Source organism: Narcine bancroftii, chromosome 10 (assembly GCF_036971445.1).
Source record: "Narcine bancroftii isolate sNarBan1 chromosome 10, sNarBan1.hap1, whole genome shotgun sequence".
NCBI lineage: Eukaryota > Metazoa > Chordata > Chondrichthyes > Torpediniformes > Narcinidae > Narcine > Narcine bancroftii.
Window position 1 is genome coordinate 30,237,609 of NC_091478.1, and position 27,427 is coordinate 30,265,035.

General features: G+C 41.9%; 2 long non-coding RNA genes across 35 annotated transcripts in view; one reads left to right on the forward strand and one right to left on the reverse strand.

Annotated features, from left to right (window-relative positions):
• LOC138744395 (uncharacterized) overlaps positions 1–27,427 on the forward strand; it is a 461,764-nt gene that overhangs the window by 27,418 nt on the left and 406,919 nt on the right. Inside the window, exon 4 of one of the 34 annotated variants that reach the window (XR_011345500.1) lies at positions 3,282–3,358. The exons of the other annotated variants lie outside the window; for them this stretch is intronic. This is a non-coding gene — a long non-coding RNA (uncharacterized lncRNA). The remainder of the gene's footprint in view (positions 1–3,281; positions 3,359–27,427) is intronic. 34 annotated transcript variants of the gene reach the window in all.
• On the reverse strand, positions 7,942–15,949 carry LOC138744380 (uncharacterized). The gene is made up of 2 exons (XR_011345461.1): positions 15,276–15,949; positions 7,942–10,245 (listed from the first exon to the last, which is right to left on the reverse strand). It is a non-coding gene; the product is annotated as an uncharacterized lncRNA (long non-coding RNA).

Consider the following 27,427-nt stretch of genomic DNA (forward strand, 5'->3'; position numbering starts at 1 on the left):
AGGACAGAGGTTCGCAAGCTACTACAGGAGGGCATCATAGAGCAGAGCACCAGCCCCTGGAGAGCCCAGGTGGTTGTAGTAAAGTCAGGAGAAAAACTGCGCATGGTAGTGGATTACATCCAGACAATCAACAAATTTACCCAACTAGATGCCTACCCCCTGCCACATATAGCAGACATGGTCAACAACATTGCACAGTATAAGGTGTTCTCCACCATAGACCTGAAGGCAGCATACCACCAACTGCCCATTAGAAACAGTGATCGCATTTACATGGCATTTGAGGCAGATGGCAGGCTGCATCAATTTCTGCGACTTTACTTCGGTGTCACCAATGGAGTGACCCTGTCTCAGAGAGAAATGGACTGAATAGTAGATGAGTTCCAACTGAAAGCGGTGTTCCCTTACTTAGACAACGTGACAATCTGTGGCCACACTCAGGAGGATCATGAGACACAAATTTAAAATGCTTCTTCCAGGCAGCAGAGGAAAGGAACCTAACGTACAACAGGGACAAATGCATCTTCAGTGCCGGGAAGTTGCCAATCCTGGACTACATAGTGCAGAACGGGGAAATCAGCCCAGGCCCAGCCCGTATGCACCCACTCCTAGACCTCCCAGTGCCACACACACTGAAAGCACTAAAAAGGTGTTTGGGGCTGTTCGCTTACTACGCCCAATGGGTCCCCAACTACGCCGACAGGGCCCGCCCACTTATAAAAGCCTCAGTTTTCCCACTGTGCCCAGCAGCCACCAGAGCATTCAGGGACATTAGGGACCATATCACTAAAGCTACCATGCGGTCCATAGATGAATCGATCAAGACGGATGACCGGTGGCCTTTTTCTTCCGAACCCTACAGGGGTCAGAAGTAAGATACTCAGCAGTAGAGAAGGAGGCTCTAGCCATTGTGGAAGCAGTAAGGCACTGGCGAGATTATCTGGCATGCAAACACTTCACACTCATCACGGACCAACAGTCTGTGGCTTTTATGTTCGATAACGAGAACGGGGAGAATTAAGAATGACAAAATCCTGCGCTGGCGGATAGAATTGTCTACATTTAACTACAACATTCTATACCTCCCTGGGAGACTCAAAGAGCTCCCGGACGCACTGTCCAGAGGTACTTGTGCTATCCTTAACCACACGTCCCAGTTGCAGAACTTGCACAATGAGCTGGGCCACCCGGGGAGTCACTAGACTGTTTCACTTCATTAAAACCCAAAACCTCTCATTTTCAGTAGAGGAAGTGAGGTCAGTGAACAAGAGCTGCCCTATCTGTGCAGAATGCAAACCACAATTATATCGGCCAGACAAAGCCACCCTGATAAAAGCTACCAAACCTTTTGAGCGCCTCAGCCTTGATTTTAAAGCCCCGCTCCCTTCCAATAATAGAAATGTCTATTTCCTAAACGTTTCCCCTTCGCAATCCCGTGTTCTGATGTATCAGCAGCCACTGTTATAAAATGCCTCCAACCCATCTTCAGCATATTTGGGTACCCGAACTACATACACACAGACAGGGGAGCTGCATTCATGAGCGCAGAAGTACAGCAGTTCCTGGATGAGAGAGGGGTTGCTACCAGCCGCACGACAAGTTACAATCCCAGGGGAATGGACAAGTCGAAAAGGAAAATGCCACTATCTGGAAAACGGTCCTCTTGACTTTAAAAGCAAAAGACCTGCCTGTTACTAGATGGCAAGAAGTGTTGCCAGAGGCCCTACACTCTATACTTTCTTTGTTGTGTACTGCCACTAACATGACCCCACATGAACGTATCTTTTCTTTCACAAGAAAAGCCACGACGGGCACAGTGCTGCCAAAATGGATGATGACACCGGGACCTGTTCTCCTCCGGAAGCACTGCAGACCCCACAAAGCGGACCCGCTGGTGGATCAAGTGGAGTTGAGGCACGCGAACCCTCAGTATGCCTTCATTACGTTCCCAGATGGAAGAGAAGACTTGGTGGCCACCAGGGATCTCGTGCCGGCTGAATGTGTGAACAACACGGAGGAAACACAGATGTCTACGGATCAACAAGGAGCGCATCAGCAGTCACTAGAACAGTCATCCATCGAGTCACCCCAGAGGACTAGACCACCCACCCTGGGAACACCCGCCCCACAAAATATCACCACCCTAGAGTTGATGGCAGGACCTAATCCCGTACAAGAGGATCCCCAGCCCACACGGCCACATGACCAACCAGTACTTCCCACTCCCACACCTCCACCAAGAAAGGCTGAAAGGCAGACCGCACTTCCCACCCCTATACCACTACCGAGGAGGTCCAGAAGGCAACAGAAGCCACGAAAAATTTTGGACATGAACTTACAAACAAGGGAAGGAGGACGGTGGGGGGGGGGGGTATAACAATTTTTTAAGGGGGGGTGAATGTGGTGATCTGTAATTACACCACTAGGTCACCAGGGGTCATCCTGGTGACCTTGTATATAAAGCAGTCCAGAACTACAGTCGAGCCTTCCAGTTTTGATTTGCAGAGAGACAAGACCTCTTAGTGTACATATTAGTTTATTAAAGCTGCCTTATACTCGCACTGCTGTTGTGGTTATTGTCAGTACACAGTGTGTTAAAGGAGGCACCAGTGTTTTATATAAAATCCTGTGACTGAGGGCTCTGTGCTCAAGATGGCAGCACCTGTGTTTGACAGTGGACATGAGGGCTTGCATACTTCAAGGGAGCAGTGGACTGGCACAAGGCCAGTCTTACTGGCCTTACTTGCAGAGAACATTCCCCGAAGAGAAGCAGAGGAGACAACATGGTGCCGGATTAGTGAGGGGCTCTGCGGCTGAAGGACATACACAGGCGGTGAGCTGCTGGCGACTTGTAGGCAAAGAACCCACACAGGCCGCAGAATGCTGGTGACTTGAAATTAAAGGACTCACACCAGGCTGCTGGAGGCTGGCTCATGGTAACTAGGTATCAGAACCAGATTCTTGAAGGTGCTGAGGGCAAGGAGGGTTCCTGAAGGGGCCTAGATACCAAAGGCTTCCTCATTGTGTCAATGGGTTGGATTTGGCTCAGGTTGCTGATAGTTTGAACTGAATTAGAGTCTTGTGCAGCTGTAGTAGCATGAGAGGAGAATCCATGGACACTCGGTGACAGGGGGAACACTTTTGGTTCTCTTTTTCTGACTGTAAAGGGCGTTGGGCAAAGCTAATGGCAAATCTTTGCATTGTTGCAGACTTAAGGCAATTTTGTGTAACATTACATTTGTTTTGTTACATTATATCTGATCTGATATTTCTTGTTTTAGCCCTACAGAAGCCTCTTGAGCCAAAGCTTCAGCACTTAAACTGTATCACAGCAGTTAACAGCTCTATCATTGGCACGGTTAGTGTGGTGGTTACACTGTTATACAGCCTCACAAAGATTAGTGTGTACAGAGCCGTTGTCATACCCACACTCCTGTTCGGCTCCGAATCATGGGTCCTTTACCGGCATCACCTACGGCTCCTAGAACGCTTCCACCAGTGTTGTCTCCGCTCCATCCTCAACATTCATTGGAGCGACTTCATCACCAACATCGAAGTACTCAAGCTGGCAGAGGCCGACAGCATCGAATCCACGCTTCTGAAGATCCAACTGCGCTGGGTAGGTCACGTCTCCAGAATGGAGGACCATCGCCTTCCCAAGATCGTGTTCTATGGCGAGCTCTCCACTGGCCACCGAGACAGAGGTGCACCAAAGAAGAGGTACAAGGACTGCCTAAAGAAATCTCTTGGTGCCTGCTACATTGACCACTGCCAGTGGGCTGATCTCGCCTCCAAACGTGCATCTTGGCGCCTCACAGTTCGGCGGGCAGCAACCTCCTTTGAAGAAGACCACAGAGCCCACCTCACTGACAAAAGACAAAGGAGGAAAAACCCAACACCCAACCCCAACCCACCAATTTTCCCTTGCAACCGCTGCAACCGTGTCTGCCTGTCCCGCATCGGACTTGTCAGCCACAAACGAGCCTGCAGCTGACGTGGACATTACCCCTCCATAAATCTTCGTCCGCGAAGCCAAGCCAAAGGAAGGAAGGAAGTTATAGTGCCAGCGACTGGGATTCGTATCCTGTGCTGTCTGTAAGGATACATCTGTTATACGTTCTCCCGTGTCTGCATGGATTTCCTCCGGGTGCTCCAGTTTCCTCCCACCCTTCAAAGCATACTGGGTTTGTAGGTCAAATAGGTGGAATTAGGCACATTGTGTATCTATGTCTAACCACTGCAACTTCCAAAATGGCTGTTCAAAATGCTGCATTTTTGGTATTTGCTCTGTAATGGCATTGTGCTATTAAGTTAGGGAGCAGAGAGACCTAGGGATGCTGGTACATAGCTCTTTGAAGATGGCAGCACAGCTAGACAAAGAGTATATGGGACATTTAACTTCATGAGTTGGGGCACTGAATACAAGTATTGGGACATGATGTTGAAGTTCTACAAGATATTAGTGAGGCCACACTCAGAATATTGTGTGCAGCTTTGGTTGCCTGGATGTAGGAAGGATATTATAAAGTTGTAAATGGTACAGGATTAGAGAAATTGAGTTATTGTGAGAGACTGACAAAGCCAGGCCTGCTTTTTTTAAAGAATAAGAGGCTTGAGAGCAGTTCGCATTGAGGTCTATAAGAACATGAGGGGCATTGATAAGGTGAGTGGTGATAGTCTGTTTCCAAGAGTAGGAGAATCTAAGATGAGGGGATATAACTGCTGTAAAAAGTGAGAGGGGTGGGATTTAGAAGAGATGTGAGGGGACAGTTCTTTACTCAGAGGGTGGTGGGATATGTAATGAACTGCCAGACAAAGTATGTTAGCATCCTTAATGAAAAACTTGGACAACTAAATGGGTGGGAGGGAATTGGAGGGATTTGGGGCTACGCGGGCAAGAGGGACTAAAGCAGGAGGACAAGTTGTTTGGCATAGACAAGATGGCCTGTTTCTATGCTGTGAAGCCCTCATGACTCTGAATCTGCCATGATCCAGCCTATTTAACAAGTGTGACTTTATTTTTTTGAAATTCCCTCCATTACTTTGGGTCATCTGCAGTGTTTGAAAATGTATTCCAAATATTAGTATGCATTAAATGTATGGTGATCCCAGCACTGAACGCTGGGTGGCACAACTGCACACTTCCATCCAGGCACAACACAAGCATTCAGGGATATTCTTTGTCTTCTGTACCAGAGCCAATGTCATATCATTGCAATCACAGCCCCTTCAAAATGAGATTTCGTTTTGCTAAATGTTCATTGCACTTCAAATACTTTTTGAAAGTCCATATGTGCAACAAATGCCCTCATCTATTATCTCCTTATTTTGTCTGGAACTCTATCAATTAATCACACATGGTTTGCTTTTAACAATCGATGAGGGCTTTCATTTATCTGCTTGTATTTAACAAGTATTAAATTATATTAATTCTGGAGTTTTGTTCCTAAAATTTTCCCTATTGTTGGTAATGGGGTGTCTCATTGCTGAATACATTCCTCTCTCATTACACTTTTACAAGTGTAATGACTGAACTGAATTTTCCTTGAATAAAACATTGGGAAAGCATAAACTATTTCCTTCAGACCCAGAGAAAAGCTCAATTTTTCAGTTACATTCCTCCTTTTACTTGACATCTCAGGCTAAACTGGACTGCATTCAGTATTTTATTTGACCCCGAGATTATTCCCTGAAATCATATTCATTATATCACTGATGTAGACTGTTACTACAGTGGTGTCCTGATGAATGATTCCCCCAACACGAAGCGTCTCCCACTGATGTTGCCTGATCTGCTGAGTTGCCCCAGTATATATTTTTTCTCTACCTCAATCCTACTTCAGCTGATCCACTCCATGTTTTTATTAATGCCAACTCTGACCATATCATTTCACTCTCTTCTGCACTGCCAGAATCCCATCAAACCTGCACTTCCTAGAATCCCAACCTGCACTAAATTGAATCAATTAATTGATTTGGATGTTTGGTACACTATGACAACCCTGCCACATCCACCAACCCCTTAATTTTAAACCGTATTCTATGTTAAAATCACTTAAAGGCTTTGTTCCTCCCTATCTCCTATTACTTAAATCTTCCTGGTTTGATCAAGAATTACAGCCCCTTGTCTGTCTCAGCAACATGTCTTTGAATGATTACACCTTGGGCCGTTTTTATAATTTCAAACTTCATCTCACGCAACGCCGTTTCAGTGCCATTGATCAGACTGGGGTTCAAATCCAGCTCTGTCTGTAAGGAGGTTGTATATTCTCCACATGTCTGCATGTGTTTTTCCTGGGGGTTCTGGTTTAATCCCACTGTTCAAAACGTATAGGGGGGGGATGGTGGGGGTGTAGGTTAAGTGGGTGTAATTGGGCTGCATGGACTTTTGGGCCGAAATGGCCCTGTTACCATGCTGTACGTCTAAATTTAAAAAAATTAAAATTATAAATTTTAAAAATTGCTGTTATTACTTTCCTGATATTGATCATATTAAACAGAAGCTGAAATATTTTTGTAAAGGTTATTTCAGTAAGTAAGCAATTATGTAAAAAAAAATCTCCATTTTGTTGTGTTAAAGGGTTAAAATAGACACCAGAGCTAAAGTTAGTCTTCGCCATCTGAGTGTATTTTCAATCTTCTGTTCTGCCCATGTGAATGTTACTTCAATGAAATTAGATCTGGGATTAATTTGCAATTGTTCAGATCTACTCTGCTAAGTTTGTACAGAGATCTCTTTCAATCATCTCTGCACTGATTAAATAAGAAAAAAGGGCACAGTCATTTTTATTCCATGAGAAAGAGCCAGAGAAAGTAGTAGGTTGGGTACAATTACGGCATTTAGATGGTCAAACAGATAGGAAAGGTTTGGAGGGATATGGACTGAATGTAGGCAAATGGGACGAGCTTGAGGAGACGATTTGATCAGCATGGGCAAGATGGGCAGAAGGGCTTGTTTCTATGCTGTATACCTCCATGAGAGCAGCACAGGCTAGAGCTTGTATTCTTGTTTTTGTGCATGTTTTATTAGAACATTTTAAGATGATAGTTGGGTGCCCATTAGAAATGAAGCTTGCAAGGATTTGTTATGAGTTCATGTTTAGATATCTTATTTTCTAAAACATTATCAGCTTCTGGCAGAAGGCAGAAAGTTTGTAACTTGAGGCTAATTTGTTCACTGCTGAATGCGTCATCAAGCATATTGGCAGTACTGTGGCATTCAGCTCTCAAGATGGATTTAATGTTGCTGCACAAGTTGTTTACATTGAGAGATGAGGAAATAGAGATTGCCATGCTTTGAGGGATTAAATCGAAGAAGATTTTACAACAAGCATTTAAAACTATACAACTGGGCATGCATAATATTATTTTGTCTCACTTTATCCAATAACAAACATAAATCCAGATGGACACAAGAAGAAAACGGAGAAAAATTGTTGTAACATCACTGCATTAGCAGCTGCTAATCATTTATATTCTAACCTTACAATAAATGCTTAAGATTCTGATGAGGGAAGATCAATTTGTCAAAATTGATAGGCAACAGATTTGAGATTGATCTTTGGAAGCCCCTGTTCTATTAGCTTGGTGTTTATTTCCATTTGAGCTGTTCATCGAATGGACTTCATCCAAAGATCCCCTTTGAACTTTTCTTCTTTTAACCTAATCCTTTGCTATTTAGCTTGTGACACTCCTGGACCATTCCTGTTTTAATTTATCTATACCTGTTATATACTTATGTTTTATCCATCCCTAAATATCCCTGACTAAACAGAGTTCCCTGGATTTTCTATAATTTCCTTTCACTCTTGTGGGAATATATTGGCCCTAAACACAGTCTTTCACATTTAAAGCTGTAGACCAACTTGCATCCAACTTTAAACTGATCCTGTCATATGATATTGAAATAAGCTGTCAGAAATAAAACTTCTCACACATGAGTCTCTTTAAAACTGATGACACGACAAGCTTTATTTACAAGTCTGCAGAGTTGGACTCAACTGGTTTCTCGCCAGTTAAGCCCCGATACATACAGTGCATTGATTTTTATAACTTTATTATTTGCCCTTCCCCTTCTTATTAATACTGTTTTAATTGGTTAGTATTACAAAAACATTCTAAGTATAACTGCATTATTAATTATCACGTTCGTTACGTACGCTGTGAACTCTACATTCACTGAATTCTGTTTCTCACACTTCTTATCAATCCTTTGTCTCCTGCATGTCTCTCACTATGACCATGAAAAGATAGGTTTAAAAAAACATATTCAGCAGCTCCTTCTGTCCTTGACTGCTAGTAAACTCTCTGTCCGTTCTGGCTTCCCTGTTTATGATTAATCATCACATTTTAACTTAAGTCTTTTTAACCTAAATTCTCTATATCACAATCCACCCCTTTCTCTCTTTAAAATGTGTTGAATATATGTATAGATATTAATGGGGATTCTAAGCTAGGGAAGAGAAATGTTTTATGATACATTAATCTCACGCTGAAATAAAAGTCTTACAGGGTCTCCCATCCCCCCTGGTTGCATAGCTTGTTCGACCATGGAAATCACTAGGCTGCGTAGACAAGGAATAATACAGGGCAAAATAAGTAGGAGGAATAAAATACCTCCGATGACCCACAAGAAGGTATGCCACCAGGTTCCTCCAAACCATTTGTCCATCCAATTAAATTGTGGGAAAGGATGCCAGGTTTGAACCGGTACATGGGACAATGTACGAATATTATCAGCGATTTTACGAACGGCTTTTCCATTATCATCAATCTGTAAGCAGCAGTTAGTCAAATTAAGTTTACCACATACACCTCCTTCCGTGGCTAGGAGATAGTCTAGGGCTAGACGGTTCTGATATATAGCAGAGCGCATTTGACCTTGCTGGGATGCAAGTAATTGCAGGGCTATAGCTGTTTGATTTGTAACAATTTCAAGCACTGCTTGTAAGCGAATTATACGATTTAACATATATATAGGAGTACGATAACCCCAAGATCCATCTTGAGCCCATGTAGCGGCTCCATACCCATACCCCCTTTCCCAAACTCTTTTAAGAACAGGATTTGATTGGTATGGTCCTGTGATGGTGGAAGTGGTACAATTCCAAAACTGAATACTGCTATTAGACAGGGGTAGGCAATTAGTTTTAAAAACAGTAGATAAGAACCAAGTCTGAGGTTTAGGAAACCAAGTGAAAACACCAGGTGAAATGCAAATCCATACAGCCTTGCAGGGACTTTCTCCTACTGGGTATTTGCCGGCTCGTGAGAGACAATAAAAACCAGAGGGGACGTTAGAGAGAGACCAGGTTTCTCTTGATCTCGTTCGGTTAGTTGTCCAAATGCGGGAAATCATGGTCAATGAATTGAGAGGTTCTCCCCACCAAGGCCATTGTTCTGACATCCGTGGACCCCCGCAGACCCAACAATTGGTTACATTAAAAGTTCCTGCAATTTTAGTTGCCAGATCTACAAAAAGGTTTTCTCCCCCAATTGCATTACCGAAACTTACATGGTTATTTGGATGGACTCGAACTAAGTCCGGCTGTCTTAAAGGGACAGGCAATTTCGAGTGTGGAGTGTAACTTCTCATTGGAACAGTACGTTGGTGTATGCAAAACCAGAGTCCATCAGGGCATGGTGGGCTTGAGTCACCTTTCCAACCGTTAAGAGGGAAAGGAGCGGTATTAGGAATCTGTATATAATGACCCATATTATTTCCTTCTTTTTCCACACAAGGGGTATATGGATGTTGGGTGGTATTTTCTGCCCAGCATTTCTCAGGAACTGAGGTATGGGAAATGAAATTACCTTCCTTTCTTCCCCAAATGTGGTCCTGAAACAGGACCACTGTATCTCTGCATTTCTTACATTTCACACCTGATAAAGACATAGGCAAACTAAGAAAAATCAAAGAACATAACAATAACATTGTGAATTAAGTCTTTTTGCGAAATCGTAAGGTAAGAGGTTTTTCTCCAGGAATACAAGTCCAATCTGAGTTCGTATCAGGGTCCTGTGGCACCTCTACAGGTCCCTTAAATCTGGATGCGTGTGTCCACCCCTTCTCTCTTGTTCGTGCTGCAGCTTCTGTAGTTAAGAGAACTTGGTATGGACCTTCGCACTGGGGCTGGAGTTTTTCAGTCTTCCAGGTTTTGATAAGAATCCAGTCTCCTGGTTCCACTTTGTGTAAAGAAAAGTCTAGAGGCGGTGTTTGTGCCAATAGTCCTCTCTTTCGTAAATCTGTAAGAGAGCGTGACAGTGCCTGTAAATAGTTCCTAACAAATATATCCCCTTCCCCCAAGGTGGGACACCCCTCAACTGTACTCCAGAAGGGAAGCCCAAACATCATTTCATAAGGGGACAGCCCTACATCTTTTCGTACGAATTCTTAATAAGGCTAGGGGCAGACACTTTATCCAAGGCATTTTAGTTTCCACCATTAACTTTGTCAATTGGATTTTTAGTGTTCCATTCATACGTTCGACCTTCCCTGAGCTTTGTGGATGCCAAGGGGTATGTAATTTCCAAGAGACCTGTAATGCATCACAAATCAATTGCTGGATTTTTGAAGAAAAATGTGGACCCCTGTCTGAGTCTATAGAATCCATTATACCATATCTGGGGAGGCGAGCTACTGTAGAGGCTGTAGTATTTATTGTTGGGAAGGCTTCTACCCATCGGGTAAAGTGATCTATTATCACCAACAGATATTTCCATCTTTGAACTTGAGGTAACTCTGTGAAGTCGATCTGGATACGTTGAAAAGGGCGTATGGCTAATGGTTGACCTCCCATGGTCCCTGTCCTCATTATCTTCTTATTAATTTTTGTGCATAGGTAACAATTTTGTACCTCTTGTTGGGCCAAGGTGTAGATTCCCTTACACACATAATCTCGAAGCACTGTGTCACATAAGGCTTGGGTGCCCCAGTGGCTCTGTTGATGCAGGTGTTTTAAAATATTGCGAGTTATTTCTTTATTTAGAACAGTTCTTCCATCTGGTGTTTTCCATGTTCCATCAGGTAACTGGCTTGCGCCCAGCTGATCCATGTTCTTTTCTTCCTTAGCAGTGAAAATGGGAGCTGTCTTTATGCCTTGCCTTATTGGGATTAAAGTCAGCAAACGGACTTCTTGTTGCATGGCTGCTCTTTTGGCTTCTTCATCAGCCAGTCTGTTTCCAATTGCTGTTGGGTTATCTCCCCTTTGATGGCTTGGTATGTAGACCACTGCTATTTCTTGGGGTAATGTTAAGGCTTCTAGAGTCAGAGTAATCATCTGTTCGTGTGCCAATTCCTTTCCTCTTGATGTAATTAGACCACGCTCCTTCCAGATCTTACCAAAGGTATGCACTACCCCGTATGCGTATTTGGAATCTGTGTAAATTGTTCCAATTTTCTTTGCCAGTATTCTGAGGGCTCTCTGCAAGGCATATAGTTCACAGGATTGTGCTGACCAGCTTCCGGGTAGTCTCGTGGATTCTACTACTTTCCAAGTATTTCCTTCTATTATAGCATACCCATTTCTTCTCATTCCGTCAACACATCTGGCGGAGCCGTCAATGTAGAATTCATATCCTTCTCCCAGCGGAGTATCGCAAAGGTCTTCTCGGGTCTTGGTCTGAAGATCTGTCAACTCGACACAGTCATGCTCCACCTCTTTCTCTGTTTCACTGCCGTATAAAAATTGAGCTGGATTGCAGCTATTAATTTTTGCAAACTGTAAATCTTCTCCAACCATTAAAATGGTTTCATACTTTAATATGCGAGAATCAGTCAGCCATCGATGGGCAGTTTGTGTTAATAAAACACTCAAAGAATGGGAGGTGTACACAGTCATCTTTCCTCCAAAAGTAAGTTTACGTGCTTCCTCTACCAACAGAGCAGCAGCCGCTACTCCCTGGATACACGTCGGCCATCCGCGAGACACTGGGTCCATCATTTTGGAAAGGAAAGCTACTGGGTGTCGCTGACCGCCTTTTTCCTGTGTTAAAACTCCCACAGCTGTTCCTTGGTTATGAGTGACAAATAGCTGGAAGGGCTGTTTTAAAGAGGGCAGAGTGAGCACTGGGGCTCGTGTTAGGCGATGTTTCAAGTCCTCGAACCATCCTTCCTCCTCCTGGGTCCATTTCAATGGATAGTCATTTTCATTTGTCAGTTTATCATACATAAACTTCACCAAAGCTGAGTAGTCCTCTATCCATAACCTACAGTATCCTAAGAGTCCCAGGAATTGTCTTATTTCCTTCTTATTATGGGGTAAAGGCATTCTAGTGATTTCCGCAATTCGTTCAGGGGTAATCCGTTTCTGTCCTTTACTTATCTGGTGTCCCAGATATATCACAGTTTTCTCAACAAACTGTAACTTGTTTCTGGACACTCGTAGACCCTTTTTCCCCAGATAATTCAAGAGTCTAATGGTCTCTCTCCTCATTTCTTGTTCTTTGGGTCCTGATAATAGTAAATCATCCACATACTGCATTAGTTGGGAATCATCAGATTGTGGATAGTCCATCAGGATTTGTTCTAGCATTTGTCCAAACAGGTTTGGAGATTCAGTGAACCCTTGGGGCAATACAGTCCACCGAAACTGTCTCCGTCTACTTGTCCATGGATTTTCCCATTCAAACGCAAACATATCTCTACTTTCCTCTTCTAACGGACAAGTCCAGAAAGCATCCTTCAAGTCGATAACACTAAACCACTCATGGTCTGGGGGAATCCGACTCATAATAGTATAGGGATTAGGCACCACTGGGTGGCGGGTCTGAACAATAGCATTCAAACTTCTTAGATCCTGAACTAGGCGATAGGATCCATCTGACTTTTTTACTGGGAGTATAGGGGTGTTATAAGGTGACATGCATTCTTCTAATAGTCCGTCTCGTATTAAAGTCTCAATTACCGGCTGTAGCCCTTTTCTCCCTTCCAAAGAAATAGGATACTGACGTTTCCTTACCGGCTGATGACCTGGTATTAATGTGACATGTAAAGGTGGGATGTCCAGACCTCCTCGATTTCCCTCCTTATACCAGACTCTCTCGTCAATCTGCCGTTCATCCTCTTCCTTTAAAGCGCAGAGGTGGACTCGCACTTCTCCGTCCACAGGGAGAGCACCCAAACCTAGGAGAGCCTGTAAGTCCCTTCCTAGGAGGTTAAATCCAGCCGAAGGTAATAATAAGAGGTCTTGTACCCCTTCTCTTTCTTCCAGTTTCACTGTTACTTGGGGAATTATTGATACCATTCTGGGAGCCCCTTCTATCCCAGAAATTGTCAAATTACTTTTTATAGGCTCAGTTCCGATTGGCACAGTTATTACACTACTTCGTTCCGCTCCTGTGTCCACCATAAACACCACCTCTTCTCCCTTGGGACCAATTTTTAGTTTTACCAGGGGTTCCCTCTTATATTTGGTCCCTAACATTTGGAACCCCTGACACCCCTAATCTTCTTCCATAAGTTCGAGGGCACGCAATTCCCTCTTGTATCGGGGGCATTCCCTCTTAAAGTGTCCTTCCTCATTGCAGTAATAGCACTTAACGAACCTCCGGGGTCTTCCCTCTCTTGGATATTTTGGATTGTTTAGAGGAAGGTTTTGTTTTCTTTCCCCTCTGGATTCAGCATTCATCTGTCGGATAGTCTGTACCATAACCTTTGTCGCCTTCTTTTGATCTTCTTCTTCTCTCTGCACATATACTTTTTGTGCCTTTTTTAACAGTTCACTTAGGGGTTTTTCACTCCAGTCCTCCTCCTTTTCTAGTTTCTTTCTAATGTCTTGCCATGATTTGGAAACAAATTCAATTCGAATAAGCTGTTCACCCATTGGTGTACTAGGGTCCACACCAGCATACTGTTGGACATTCTTTCTCACCCTCTCCAAAAAATCAGTAGGGGACTCGTCTTTCCCCTGGTGGTTCCCAAATGCCTTGGTAAAATTGTGACCCTTTGGCACAGCCTCCCGTATCCCTTTAATTGTCCACTCTCTATATTGTCTCATACTTGCCAATCCCTCGGGTGTTCGTTTGTCCCACCTGGGTTCATTTAAGGGATATTTTTGTTCATGGGGTCTAGGGTCCCCAGGTTGTTCATATTCCCACATGAGGAGGGCAGCCCGTCGAATCATCTGCCTCTCCTGGGGTGAAAATAATGTTCCCATTATTGCCTGCATCTCTTCCCACGTATATGTGTTTGGTCCCAAGAATTGGTCAAGCTGTTCAGCCAGTCCTATAGGATCTTCCAATAACTTTTTCATTTCTTTCTTAAATCCCCGCACCTCTGTACTAGTTAGGGGAACATTCACATATCCCGTTCCCCCTCCCGGTCCTCCCATAGGAACTTCTCTCAGGGGATTTAGGTTTATTGAAAACTTTGATGGTCCTGGACCAGTCTGGGATCTTGTCCAGGGTCGGTTTACCGGTGGAAGTTTAGGGTCCGACTCCCTTAATTCATCCTTTTTATCCCGGCCCCCTTGGGGGCAATCAGATTCATCACCTTTCCCCTCCGGTAATAAGCTTTCCTCGGGCGCAGTAGGCACCGGGGGAATATAAGGAGGGGGAAGGTTGTCCAAAGGTTCCCATTTCTTTTCTCCTGCCACTCTCAATTTAAAACATTCTGTTAAGGATCCTGGCCAGGGAACCCAACAAAATGCATATGCTGACTCTTCTTGATTCACCTTTGGTCTCAAATTTACATATATGTTTAATGCTTGTCTAACCCAATCCTCATCAGATCCAAATTTCGGCCACCAGACCGAGGAACCTTTAATAGGTTGTTTTGACCAAAGGAGACAATATTGGACCATCTTTTTCTTGTTTTTGTCCCGATATCTTTTACTATCCCAATTTTCAAACATTCTCCCCAAAGGGCTGTCAAGGGGTACTCCCAGGAATTGTCCTGAATTTTCAGATGAGCCCTTAGATTTTGATCCTCCCATTTTCCCACCTAGATCTGTTTATCGTTGCTGAGGACCCTCTCGCTCTGGACCCTACTCCCTTCCTCTCAGACGCCTCGTCGGAGGTGCTGTCCCTCCTTCGGTTACCGCTGAGGTTTTCCTGGGGTTGACCCCTCTCTTCTCGGCACTTCGTCGGAGGTGCTGTCCCTCCTTCGGTTACCGCCGAGGTTTCCCTGGGGTCTATCCTAGAGTCCCGCGACAGGGTCCTCACACAATGACAAAAGATCTATACTTAATCTATTCCGTTAGGTTTTTATCCAAACAGGTGTATCCCGTTACACCTGTTACCCAATCCCCACACCACAATCGTAAGTCGTCACTTACCGGTGTCTTCCCGGGGATTGAACCGTCACCCTTCTCCTCTCCGTCTTGTCGTGTCACCCTGTCCGGATACCACTCGCTCAAGCCGCCCGAAGCGACGAGCAAGGGACTAGGAGCCGCTGAACTCAGCGGGGTGCACCGCCTCCGATGTCCCTCTTCTCGCCTCCCCTCACGGCCGGAGTGTAGATCCCGGACGAGCCCCCATTTGTCAGAAATAAAACTTCTCACACATGAGTCTCTTTAAAACTGATGACACGACAAGCTTTATTTACAAGTCTGCAGAGTTGGACTCAACTGGTTTCTCGCCAGTTAAGCCCCGATACATACAGTGCATTGATTTTTATACCTTTATTATTTGCCCTTCCCCTTCTTATTAATACTGTTTTAATTGGTTAGTATTACAAAAACATTCTAAGTATAACTGCATTATTAATTATCACGTTCGTTACGTACGCTGTGAACTCTACATTCACTGAATTCTGTTTCTCACACTTCTTATCAATCCTTTGTCTCCTGCATGTCTCTCACTATGACCATGAAAAGATAGGTTTAAAAAAACATATTCAGCAGCTCCTTCTGTCCTTGACTGCTAGTAAACTCTCTGTCCGTTCTGGCTTCCCTGTTTATGATTAATCATCACATTTTAACTTAAGTCTTTTTAACCTAAATTCTCTATATCACATAAGCTTTCCCCCAATTCAGAACCTTAATTTTTTTGTGAATATTTTATTTTGACTTTTTACAGACTCAAAGTAACTTCAACAATCAATACAATCTTTTTTAATGTTCATAGAACGTTCAGAGTGTGTTTTGTTCCCCCACCCCCCCAAACACATAACCAGACCGATTTTATAAATACAAGAGGGGGTCAGAGCCACCACAGAAAACCTAATTAACTAAATAACCCAAGGAAGATACAAAAGAAAAAAAAACTAAAAGAAAATCCAAAGTAAAATAAAATAAACTAAAAAAGGCTTTCAAAAATAAAACACACACATGCCTGTGCCATGTTCCAATTCCTTAACTCCAATCCTTTTCCTACTAGGACAGATTTTAATAATATCCATATTTTGCTGGGAACGGGAGCTAATCAATCTACATGCCCATGTATTTTAGATATAGTTGCCATGCTTTAACTAATGTGTCATGTTTCCCCCTTAGATTGTAAGTGGTTTTCTCTAAGGGAATTCAATTCTACATTTCCATATTCCATTGTGTGGTATTTAATTAGGAGTTGGACTTCCACATAACCATTATACACTTCCTGGCTACCGCCAAGGCAACCTTCATGAACTGAATTTGATATTTGGACAGTCTAACACTCACATTTCCAATAGTTATCAAAAGGTACAGCTCCGGATCTTGTGGAAATCCATTTTTGTAATTTATTTCAAAATGTCCCCCAGTTCTTTCCAGAAAGATCTCACCTTTGTACATAGCCAGGTGGAATGGACAAAGATTTCAATCTCCACACCATGCCTAAAGCATGTTTGTGAAATTTTCTGGTTTGATTTATGTAATTTTTATGGTGAGGTTTTTGTGCAAAGAATTATATTGCATCAACCTGTATCAGAACCTTAATTTTCATACAATTCTTTCCACTAGCTTGAAACTTTGGAGTTATTGTAAATTTCCCTGAAATGCCCCCCTGTCATGCTGAAAAGAGTATTGGGTTTGGTGGGTTCCTAGAGGGACGAGTCTGGACACAAGTGTTACAATCACACGTAACTTTAATTAACACACAGGAGACAAACGGGAGAATGTTGAACGATACTCAATTGCTATAATGACATAGACTTCACATCAGACCTAGGTTGGACTCCGATACCAGTGGCCGCCTGCACTCTACAAACTTGGGTACACACTCTACAGGCAGGGACTTACACACACACAATCACACACACACACACACACACACACACACACACACACACACACACACACACACACACACACACACCATGAGGCAAAGAGAAAGAATGTGCTGTGCATTGATGTTTTATACAGTTCTGATCTGGACTTATAGCCAATAATGACACTAGGTGATTTAAATGGTAAGGTGTGCACTAATGGGTGGCTGGAGTCTAACCTTGATTGGCAAGTGATGGGACTTCCAAATAAGTTTCAGATAGGGAGGACACATGACAGACAGTGAGGCTGCGTTTTCTTCCATAATACACATATAACACCCCCAACCCCCCACCCACCCACACCACTGATACTCTCATTACTTACCTAGTTACATTCTCTAACATGAGATCTCGTAAGTCCACACCCTTTTTTTATGGTTACAGTAGCAGTTGGTGCTCTGTGTCCTGGCTTTGAACCAGCTACTCTCTGTAAGGAGTTTCTTTGTTCTCCTCTTGTATGTGTGGGATTTCCCCGGGTGCTCCAGTTTCCTCCCAACCTTCAAAAATGTACAGGTTTGGGAAGTTCGTAGGGTAATAATTGGATTTCAATGACCAGAATCGGATTCTAATATGCTGTAAATTTTTTAAAAAATGGAACTCTTACTGCATCTGTTCCAGTCACGATGTACCTTTCTTTTAAGTGAGAAACAGGCTAGTTTTAAGTCCATAGGAGCAGAAATAATCTATTCATCCCATTGAGTTTGCCCTGCCATTTAATCATGAGCTGATCAATTTTCTCACTCAGTCCCACTGCACGGCCTTCTCCCCATAACCTTTGATGCTCTGGTTAATCAAGAAATCATCCATCCCTCGCTCAAATACACCCAATGAGCTGGCCTCCCCAACTGCCTGTGGGAACAAATTCCACAGATTTACCACCCTCTGGCTGAAGAAAATCCTATGCATTTCTATTTTAAGTGGAGACCCTTCAATCCTAAAGTTGTGCCCTCTTGTCCTAGACTCTCCCACCATGGGAAACAACCTTTCTATATCTATTCTGTCCATGCCTTTCATCACTTTAAATGTTTCAATTAGGCCCCCTCCCCCACCATTCTCCTAAATTCCATCAAGTACAGGCCAAGAGCTGTCAAATGCTCCACATATGATAACCCTTTCATTCCTGCATTCATCTTTGTGAACCTCCTTTGAACCCTCTCCAACATCAGCACATCTTTTCTTAAATGAAGAGCCCAAAACTGCTCACAATACTTCAGATGAGAACAGGCCAGTGCCTTATAAAGCCTCAGCATCACATCCTTTTTTATCCAGGTCTTCTCACTCCTGATATGAACAGCTACTGGACTATTCAGCAGCCTCACACTCCAGTCATTATCATTCCAACCTAGGATAAAGGTAGAACTGTATCTGTCCACGTTGAGTTAATTCCATATTATGAATCACTTTCTAATGTTTCAGAATCACAACCTGTGATTTTAAATCAAATCTCTGTCCTGAATAGTGTGCTTATAACAGTCCAGAACAATAGTAATATCAAAAATAAAAAAGGAAAAAAATTAACTTACCAATATTGAGATGCTAAATCATACATATAGCATGAATGTGGAAATCGGAGGGTTATATATCAGGTTTGTATTGTATTTTGTTGGAAAGTGAAAGTAAAATAGATTGGGATAAAGATAAAATGAAATAACAATAACTGAAGAAGATTGGTCTGAAATCTGCCATAATAGTGTTCAAAAATTGATTAATGCTAGATTGGCGATGATTAATTATAGTTTTATACATCAATTATATTTAACACCTGAAAAATTAAAAAAATTTGGTTTTAGTAAGTCAGATCTTTGTTTTCGTTGTGATCAGGTTTCTGGTACTTTTTTACATGCTGTTTGGTTGTGTGATCGGTTACAACAATTTTGGAAAGGTATTCAATCTGTATTTAATAATCTATATAATCTTCATATTGTATTAGACCCTGATATATTTTTATTAGGGAATATGGAACCGTTGATTGATTTAGAATTAGATAATTACCAGATCTCTTTTATTTACTTAGCGCTGGCAGTGGCCAAGAAATGTATAGCGATTACGTGGAAGAATAGAAATGTATTGTCTTTAGATAGGTGGTATTCAGAGATGAAGTTTTGTTTGGTTATGGAAAGAATATCTTTTTCTATACAAGATAAGATGTCTTTTTATGAATTAAAGTGGACCCCATTTATTGATTATATACAATTTAAATAAGTTTGAATTAATCATTTTTTTTTCTTTAAAAAACCTTTTTTTTATTATATATTTTTTCTATATATATGTTTTCTTTCTTTTTCTTATTATTTCTTTTTTTTTAGTTTTTTATTATTAGTTGGTTTTTTTTGTTTAAGTTCTTTTTGTTTTTGTTTTTTCATATATATTTTTATATAATAAAAAATTTTTGGATTAATAATTAATACTTTATTAATATTTTTTATATATATCAATCTTTTTTTTAAAGATATATATTTTTTATTTTTTTAAATTATACTAATAGTATTAATTCTTCACTCTTTATCGTGGGGGTGGGGAGGGGGGGTTAAGGGGTTAAAAATAGTTTTTTTTAGTCTTAGTTTTTAGTTGTTAGGGGGAGATGCCGAGATTGGTATTGTATTAACTATGTTACTTTGTACTTGTATTTCTTTATTTTGTATTTTTTCTGTACGTGAATTACTTACTTCATATGTTAAAATTAATAAATAAAGTTTCGAAAAAAAAAAAAAGAATGTGGAAATCGGGACTAAGACAAAGTTGAATGACCAAATTCGATATTTTATCTTGCTGAAAAACAGTTAACTTTAATTTCCTGAAAATGAATTATTTTTCAATCAAATGAACCTTGAGTCATTTTTGTCCAGTGAGATTTTCTGTAATGTCGAATACTCAGAGTAACATGGAGACAACATTTCACACTAATCTTATGAATAAAAATTGTGAGTTGCATAATCAAATGTGCAGTCAGCAGTGCAAGTTTCAATAACAATTAGTTTCTGATCAGATCTATTTTTATGAGATAATTTATTATATTTATTAGGTTAATAGCCTCAGCATTGATCAACATGTTCCTGGCTTTTTTTGTGGTTTAATTTTAGACATACAGCATGATAACCGGCCCTTTCGGCCCATGAGCCTGTACACCCAATTGAACACAACCTCCAGTACGTTTTTGAATGGTGGGAGGAAACCGGATCCCCCGGAGAAAACCCACGCAAACACACGGACAAAATACAAACTCCTATAGACAGTGCGGGGTTTAAACCCCGGTCCCAGTCACTGGCGCTGTTATGACATTGTGCTAATTGCTACGCTAACCATGCTGCCCCATGTTTATCTATACCTTCATCATTTTAATTTATTGGTTCCTGATAAAATGCCTTTAGAAATGGAAAGATGAACTGTAATAGAGTGGAGATCACCAAGTTCCTTGGAATCCACTTAACTAGTGACCTATCACGGACGCACAGAATCTCCTCACTTGTCAGAAGGCGCAACAGCGACTGCACTTCCTCAGAAGTTTGAAGCGGCCAAGGCGACCGGCTACCATCATCTCAACCTTCCACAGGAGCTGTACTGAGAGTGTCCTGGCTGGCTGCATCACAGTGTGGTACAGTTGCAGCAGAGAAAAGGATCGGAGGTCAATCCACAGGATTGTAGGAGTGGCAGAGAGGATCACTTGAATCTACCTCACCCCCAATTGACATGATCTACCAGGATCGTAGTCCAGAGGGCGTGCAAAATCTGAGGACCCTTTCCATCCTGCTCAGAGCATCTTTCAGCTGCTCCCGTCAGGGAAGAGATACAAGAATATCAGAGCCAGCTCCACAAGGCTGAGAAACCACTTCTTCCTACGCGCAGTGAGAACAATCAACAACCAAAGGAACTGCTCTCACTAACCATCTGGGAATCTGATAGTTTCAAAACAATATTTATTTATTTGTGTATATGAATACTTGTCCTGCATATTTGCTGTTTGTCTGTATGTGTGTTATATCTGGTTGTGTGTCTGTGTGTTTTGCACCGAGTACTGGAGAACGCTGTTTCGTCAGGTTGTCTTCTTCTTCTTTGGCTTGGCTTCGCGGACGAAGATTTATGAAGGGGTATGTCCACGTCTGGTGCAGGCTCATTGGTGACTGACAAGTCCGATGCGGGACAGGCAGGCACGGTTGCAGCGGTTGCAGGGGAAAATTGGTTGGTTGGGGTTGAGTGTTGGGTTTTTCCTTCGTCTTTTGTCAGTGAGGTGGGCTCTGCAGTCTTCTTCAAAGGAGGTTGCAGCCCGCCGAACTGTGAGGCGCCAAAATGCACGGTTGGAGGCGATATCAGCCCACTGGCGGTGGTCAATGTGGCAGGCACCAAGAGATTTCTTTAAGCAGTCCTTGTACCTCTTCTTTGGTGTACCTCTTCTTTGATGCACCTCTGTCACGGTGGCCAGTGGAGAGCTCGCCATAGAACACGATCGTGGGAAGGCGATGGTCCTCCATTCTGGAGACATGACCCACCCAGCGCAGTTGGGTCTTCAGCAGCGTAGACTCGATGCTGTCGGCCTCTGCCATCTCGAGTACTTCGATGTTGGTGATGAAGACATTCCAATGAATGTTGAGGATGGAGCGGAGACAGCGCTGATGGAAGCGTTCTCGGAGCCGGAGGTGATGCCAGTAGAGGACCCATGATTCGGAGCCGAACAGGTTGAACTAAGAAAGCAAAGAAGCATGTAGTAGTTGCTGCTTTTACCGATTTTTACTTGATAATAACAGGTTGTTTTAGAATGCCCCTTATTTCGTTTAGTGTACATTTTTGAGATTGACCATTCCAAATTGTAGGACCAATAATGAAAATGAAATATTTGTATTTTTAAAACAATATTTTTATGTAACCCATATAGGATCTATAGCAGTGGTTCTCAACCTTTTTATTTTCACTCACATCCCACTTTAAGTATTTTCTATGCCATCGGTGCTCTGTGATGAGTAAGGGATTGCTTAAGGTGGTATGTGGGTGAAAAGAAAAATTTGTTTAGTTAGGACAACAAGGGTTATGGGAAGAAAGCCAGAGTGTGGGGCTGAGAGGGAGGGTAGTTCAGCTCATGATGAGAAGGGCGGAGCAGACTCGATGGGTCAATGTGCTGACTTCTGCTCCTATATCTTGAGATCCAAAGAAGTCTGCTGATGGTGGGGAACTGGTACAATACACAAAAGTCCTGGAGAAACTATGGGTGTTTGCCTGAATTTCAGCATTTGTGATGAAGAGCTCAGGCCAGAACTGTCAGCTATCTGTTGCTTCCCAAGGATGCTAGGTGACCTGCTGAGTTCCTCCAGCATCTTCTAGTATTGCAATAGTAAATCTGCTACTCTGGCAGTACCAATGTTCTGAGGGTGCAGGATTATTAGAGCTTTATTCTGGTGCTTTGCTCAACACTCATTCTTCGGCAAACATACCATAAGCCTATTAACTGTTTCCCCTTTCTCATTATTGTTCGTAAACTATGGTTAAGCACTTGCCTATGTGAGTACGGCGAGATGCATTACAATATTGAATAAATGTAAATGAGCATTTTATTTAATGTCAGATTTATTTTAAATAAATAGATCAGCTGCAATTATTAAGTTCGTTTATTATTTTCTGACTGTACATACACAGCTAAACAAAATGGCATTCCTCTGGGCCATGAAACACACACAATACACACCATATAATAATCAAATACATATTATTTAAAATAAATATAAATATTTGGGGATGATTTACTTCGTTACAGGATACTGTCCAGCCTGTGGGGATAAGCTATTTTCCAGCCTAGCAGTCCTGATTTTGATGCTCCTGTACCACCACCTTGATGGTAGGGGTCAAAGATACTGTGTGCTGGATGTAAAGGGCCCTTTATAATACTTTAAGCCCTATTTAAGCAGCGCTCTTGGTAGATATTGTCAATAGAGGAAAGGGACCCTCCAGTGATCATTTTGACCATTTCGATGATCCTCTGTATAGACAAGGTCTGATGTGTTGCAGCTACCGTACCACACAATGATGGAGCTAGACAGGATGATTTTTTTTTAAAAAAAATGTTTTTTTTCTCAATTGTGTGCCTGTAAAAAATTGTTAAGATGGGTGGCACTAGCTTTGCCCTCCTTAGCCTCCTGAGAAAGTGTTGGCACTGCTGGGCGTTCCTCACTAAAGAGGAGGTTCAGGATAGGTCGACCTTTACATGCAAACCAAGGAATTTTGTGTTACCCGCTCTCTCCATGGATGTGTAATGACAAGCAGATTACCTTCATCCTTTTGAAGTCCACAATCATCTCCTTTGTCTTGTCCTTGTTGAGACTTGCGTTGTCATTCTCACACCATTTTACAAGCCACTCAATCACCTTTCTGTACGATGATGGCTCATTGTTGCCGATGGACCAACTACTGTTGTATCATTGCCAAACTTGATTCTGTTTGAACTGAATGTGGCAGTAGTCATGGGTCAGCGGGCAGAACACACAGCTTTGAAGTGTGCCAGTGTTCAGTATGATGGGATTGACTGTGGTTTTCCGGTTAAGAAATCAGTAATCCAGTTGCAGTCTCAGTGAGGACAGTTTATCGGCTAACTTTGAGGTGTGATCATCTTGAACACTGAGCTGGTCAATGAACAATAGCCTGGCATGTGAGGCATCATTCTCTTGATGGGTCAGGACAGAGTGGAGGGTCAAGGCTATGGCATCATCCACGGACCAGTTTGAATGGTAGGCAAACTTGAATGGGTCCAATGTCACTGGAAGGTGTGATTTTAGGCGTTCCAACACCAGCTGCTCAAAGCATGTTCATAGAGATTAGTGCCACTGGTAGTCCAGCTATTGTCACTCTGTTGGGCATCGGAATGATGGTGGCTGCCTTGAATTTTACAGGGACACTGGACTGCTGCATTTGAGACCTCAGTCAGCTGGGCCACACAGTCCTTTAGCACCAGACCCAGATGTGTCTGGTCCTACTGCTTTGCATAGTTTCACCCTGGTTAGGATCCTCCTCACCTCAGCCATAGCTATACAGGATGCCTGTTCTTCTGGGGGAGACAGGGCTTTCTTTGGTGTTACATAGTTTATCTCATCAAAGTGTGCATAGAAAGTGTAAAGGTTAAAACCTTGGTTTGAACCAAAGGATTTTGCTTCTTAGTTAATTTTGTGCCTATCTCTTTAAGAAAAAGTATTGTTTGTAGTGTTACCATAGTGACTATGACATAATATGTTGTAATATCCACGCAGACTAAGAGCTTGCATCCCATTCTTCAACAAACTATGAAGGAGACATAAGCTCAAGATAATTTTCTTTGAATTTGTCTTATTTTGTCTTATTTCTTCTTGCATATCTCTTTAAAGTTGAATATCATTATGTCTTTAAATATAACTGAATGTTTTGTTTATTCATTGTTATGAAAATCTTAATCTTTTTCTTTGGCTTGGCTTCGCGGACGAAGATTTATGGAGGGGTAATGTCCATGTGCAGTTATACAAAATGTTAATCTGTTTTATCAATGAATTAAAGCTACATAAAGCTGCATCTGCAAAATTTGATTTATTGGATTAATGAGATAGTAATTCAGAATATCGTCCTTGCGTTTCCTTGAAGATGTCATGTTTTGAAATTAGGAAATACTAGAACCTGGAAAGTGTCGTCTATAGAAGGTAAAAAGTAAATCACAATTCTATAGACATGGTGGTTGAAGTAAAAAGACAAAATGCTGGAGAAGCTCAGCAGGTTAAACAGTCTCCTTTATGTAGCAAAGGGAAAGATACAGAACTGATGTCTCGGGATTGAAGGTGTTCAACCTGTCAGGAAAGGAGGCATCAATTTTGCTTTAGAGTAACTTAAATATTAAAAGAACGTGTTTTTAACTTGCATTAAGCTTTATCAGAATTGTATCTTCTCACTATGGTGAACAGTGTGGGTTATTAATGACTAAAAGCTTCACAAATGAATTTAATAGAAAAGTATATAATGAAGAATGCACATAAACTGTGTACTATGGTCTTGCTCCCTTCCTATTTTATTAAAATTTATGTTGTGTTAGCCCATGGTAAGAAGGAATATTTTGCTTTGCTTTATTTCATAATATTTATTGGAGGAAACAACTAAAATTCAGCCAGTCACATTGTACCCTGTATAATAATGATCCATTTACACTTCTCAAGCAGCTAAGGAGTTTAGTAATTGGTATAAATGGCAAAACAATGATTTACCCAGCTGTACCATGCACAACAGAGTACAAAATCATTAAATGTTATATGCCCCAGTGTGCTGAATTCTGGAGAACTGGCAGGAATTTGTAATGCATCAGGGCACTCAGTTTTAAACTGGAAAGTCAAACTGCCCAGAACAATCATGTTCTTCCTGGCTTCAGAATAAGGTGACTTTGAAAAATTTGCTCTAAGCTTTTCCATCTTCCACACTTTGCTTTCAGGACTGCTGGTTGGGCTATAGAATATTATTGCTTTTTCCAATCAAAATGAAGATGACTTTTACTAATTTCAAGACATGGTCTGGAAATGTTCAACTTTGAAAAATCCTTGCCAAGTCTATCAGTGGATCAGACACACAGCTAAATTGGTCACAAATCTACTGCTAAGACTGTCAACAAGCAAGCGTAAATAGTTTCAACCATATTGAATTTAAATGGGGTTGTCCTTTACTCAGATGAGAATTATGGAAGAAGATTGGATGACTGTGGGGTCAACTATGCTCAGGTCAGATTTAAGTTTAAGTTCTGACTCTTGATTGCCCAGATACACCCAGAGCACCAGGTAACATAGCAAGGAGGCACATCTTTTGTGTTCACTCAGCCTGACCACTATGTACCTACAGCATCACTCAGCCTGACTACTATGTACCTACAGCATCACCTACAGCATCACTCAGCCTGACCTCTATGTACCTACAGCACCACCTACAGCATCACTCAGCTTGACCTCTATGTACCTACATCCACAGCACCAGGTAACATTAGCAAGGAGGCACATCTTTTGTGTTCACTCAGCCTGACCACTATGTACCTACAGCACCACCTACAGCATCACTCAGCCTGACCGCTATGTACCTACATCCACAGCACCAGTTAACATTAGCAAGGAGGCACATCTTTTGTGTTCACTCAGCCTGACCACTATGTACCTACAGCACCACCTACAGCATCACTCAGCCTGACCACTATGTACCTACAAATCCACAGAAATGTCAATGACTTCAAAAATGCTCTAACTCTAACAGATCACTTACTCGATGGAAAATTGGGGATCAGCAACAAATAACACTAGCTAATTTGAACAAGTTGCATGATCTTGAAAATGAATAATACTTATTAGAGAATTAAATATAAATGTTTTTTCACAAAATAAGTAGAAACTAGAAAGTACTTTTGATAATAGGCTAGCCATACTGGATCACAGGGAACATGCTGTGTTCCTGAATGTAATGAGACAGTCACAGGGAAGTATTGTCACCACTGCAATGTACCAAAGACAATGTTAAGTCTTTGTGCAGGTTATTCACTCATATAGCAATGTGATAACCAGCCAATACCGCCTTCATTCTGCATGCCTTCACATTTCAGTGTGATGGAAGCAGGCCTTGATGAACCATTAAGCAAAATAGGGCACCAAGGGAAGGAGACACCACATAATGGGTCCAATACAAAATGATTAACCACTTACTGCAAGAGCAAATGCATTCCAATAGTTTGCAGGAAAAAACCTGCAATTCTGCTTTTATTTTTCTCACATAAAATGTGAAATTTGCAGCAGAAACATTGTAAATTTGAACATAAGAATGGAATCTGCTTTAAATAAACAGAACTGGACCATTTGTTCCATAATCCACATCCATGAATGAGCTGTGAATATAGTTTGATGATGCAGCTTTAAGTGAAGCACAAACATAAAATGGTGCCACCAGTGAGTAATTCTACCACCACCTGATGCACACAATTGTCTCCATAAATGGTTAGTTTACATTTGTTCTTCAGTTTTTCATTGGCCAATGAACAGTGGCATCCGGCAATGTAATCTTCACTAACGAGGACCACAGGGACAGAAGAGCTTGTTCCCATACCTGACAAGGAATTTGAATTCCAAAAGGAGGCTAAGGTTGGATTCAATTTCTTTGGAGAGCAGTTAATATTATGAAACAAAGATTTAGATAACTGCAGTGTTTTCTGTTCAATAGACAAATCTGACTTTATAACTCAAATACCTAACTTGCATACATGCAAGTTGGAATGTAAGTCGAGGAGTG